General features: G+C 34.7%; 1 pseudogene; it reads left to right on the forward strand.

The window, feature by feature from the left end:
• The first annotated feature begins 2042 nt into the window (after positions 1–2042).
• LOC120209856 lies at positions 2043–2971 on the forward strand (annotated as a pseudogene).
• The last annotated feature ends 7 nt before the right edge of the window (positions 2972–2978 follow it).

The following is a 2978-nucleotide window of genomic DNA, read 5'->3' on the forward strand; positions in this document are numbered from 1 at the left end:
CGGAATACTAGGGGTACGAACATTTAATGTTAAAAGACTGAAGGTTATCTTTGAACAACTACTACATTATATTTACCCTAGATTAATAAAAAAAATTATTAACCGATTATATCATTTTCAACTCTAATTCAAAAAAATCAAATCTTATCCTTCATTTATGAAAAATGTTATTAATGAAAAAAACCTTAAATATAAAAAAAATCTTTTACATCAGGATCTCTTACTATTAATGAATATTTATTACTTTGATTATTATAACAATCTAGTAATTGAATATTAACAATTAAAATTTATGTGTGTGTACGAATCAAGTTATTTTAGTGGCTAAAGAGATGATTGTTATCTCCAGAAGTCCTAGGTTTGAACATCAGAGATTGTAAAAATGTATTAAACTTTATTGTCAAAGGGTTGAAAATATTTAAAATAAACATTATCTTATAATTACATTAAATTATTAAAAATATATTTACGTCATATATAACATTGAGAATATGAGTCAGAATTATCATCTTGAGGTCTCTATAGGCTTCATAAAGATTTGTCACTCTTTTTACACTTCCAATAATTATTCTCACATATGAGTGTACATTTTATAAAAATAAATAAAAGATAATTTAAGATCAAATTCAAAATTTAATATCAACTGAAACTCATTTCAACGAAATTGTAAATAAACATATTAAAATAACATAACGATAGGTCTAAACATAATTAATAAAATAGAATTTTTGACACAAATGCAAAATCGTGTACTATGCCAATAATGCAACATCAAGAATATAATATTAATAAAAACTTCAATCATGGAACTGAAACATTCCCCATAAAATTATTAACATCTTAGCCCATGTGTCTTGCCCTAAATAAGAACCCCAAATAAATTACTTTGAGAAGCTTCGTGAAGCTGCATCCAGTGTCCTCTATTTATAACAGTCTGCAACTCACACTTGAAACTCATCCAAATAGAATTGAGTCTTTTGATTGCTTTTTGTCACCTCCCTCCATAGTGTTTTTTTGTTGTCTGAGAGATAAATAGTGTGGCAAACATACAAAAATGGCTTCCCTTCAAGAACCATGGCTATTGGAGAACGGGAACTTGAAGGTTGTAGCAAGGAGATTCGCCATGGAAGAACTGCACATAACATGTCGTCTTCCTCGTTGAGGAAAAAATCGGATTGACCCTTGTCTCCAAGGTTCGGTTTGTCATGCTTAGGCAGTTCCTCACCAATCTTCAAGAGGTCATTTGGGGACAAACTTTCGGTTCTCTTCCCTGCTATTCCATTGGCCATTGCTGCTGAGTGCTATGGCTTTGGAAGAGTGAGTTTCTTTCTTTCTTTGTTACTCTTCTTTTTTATGGAAGCTGGTTTTGATGAAACAGTGAGTGAATACTAATTTGACTTATTTGGAAATTAAGTCGAATATGATTTGAATATTATTCCCACTTGATTCAAGGGCTGACATTTATGAGTTTTCCTTTAAAATAATCAACAGCCCTGGATTTTTGCATTGATTTACTTGGACTTACACCATTGGCTGAAAGAGTCAGTTTCCTCACCGAGTAAGCCATATTCATATTGATTTCTTCTTCTTCTTCTTCGATCCTTGATCTCTAGAATTCAATTTGATTATCCATAATTTCTTTTTCTGCAGGCAAATTGCTATTACACTGGTGCGACAGGTAAATTATTATCAGCACTGCACATACATTATATGTTTACCATGATCGCCAACCTTACTAATCTTGATTTGATTTTGCAGTGGGAGGGCTGTTGAATGCAACCTGTGGCAATGCAACCGAGCTGATCATAGCTATATTTGCACTAAGCCAAAATAAATAGACGTGGTCAAGTATTCCCTGCTCGGTTCTGTCCTATCGAACCTGCTTGGTCCTTGGGACCTCTCTCTTCTGTGGCGGTATTGCCAACCTCAGAAGGGAACAAAAATACGATAGTACGTATCAAACTTCACATGCACCATCTTACCTAACAATCTTCAATTTGTTGAAAATTTTACTAATTTGGGTGTTAAAACATTGTTGAATTTCGACAGAGACAAGCCGATGTGAACTCTCTCCTCCTTTTGCTCGCATTACTGTGTCATTCGTTGCCGTTGTTGTTCCGAATGAGTGGTGCATCTGCCGCTCTCACGGCCGATCCTACGCTGCAGTTGTCGAGAGCGAGCAGCATTGTGATGTTGATTGCGTACATCTCGTACCTGGTCTTCCAACTATTCACACACCGGCAATTGTTTGAAGCCCAAGAGGTAGTTCATTAATGTCATAAGCTCATCCGAAAAAACTAATTTTTTCTAGAATTTTTGGTGAATAACCCTTTATAATGCAACCGATCAGGAATCGGAAGACGGCGATGGAATATCAGAGGAAGAGCCGGTGATCGGATTTTGGAGTGGATTTATATGGCTTGTTGGAATGACTGCTGTCATTTCTCTCCTCTCTGAATATGTTGTAGAACAATTGAGGTAACTTTTGTTGCTGATAATGAATTAATCACCATTTAACAAAGCCTGTTTATTGAAAATTAATCAACTAAATATTCCAGGACGCATCGGATTCTTGGGGAATTTCTGTTAGTTTCATCAGCATTATACTGCTACCCATGTTGGAAATGCAGCAGAACATGCAGGAGCTATCATTTTTGCTTTCAAAAACAAGCTGGTGAGTAAATACTAAATATATCACTGTGTCATCAGCAACTGTTTTATATCAATAACCAATATGTTGACACATAAATTTCAAATATTGCAGGATATTTCTTTAGGTGTTGCATTAGGGTCTGCAACACAGATTTCCATGTTTGTGGTACGAAAACTAGAATAATTGAAACCCTTCATTGTCGTTTACTAAGAAATTTTTGGAGCCTTCTGAGTTTAACTCCACAATTTTCAATGTTGTTGACTTAGGTCCCACTCTGCATTGTCGTGGCTTGGATTATGGAATCAAGAGGATCTCAATTTCAATC

Source organism: Hibiscus syriacus, unplaced genomic scaffold (genome assembly GCF_006381635.1).
Source record: "Hibiscus syriacus cultivar Baekdansim isolate YM2019G1 unplaced genomic scaffold, ASM638163v2 tig00020637_pilon, whole genome shotgun sequence".
In the NCBI taxonomy this organism is placed as follows: domain Eukaryota; kingdom Viridiplantae; phylum Streptophyta; class Magnoliopsida; order Malvales; family Malvaceae; genus Hibiscus; species Hibiscus syriacus.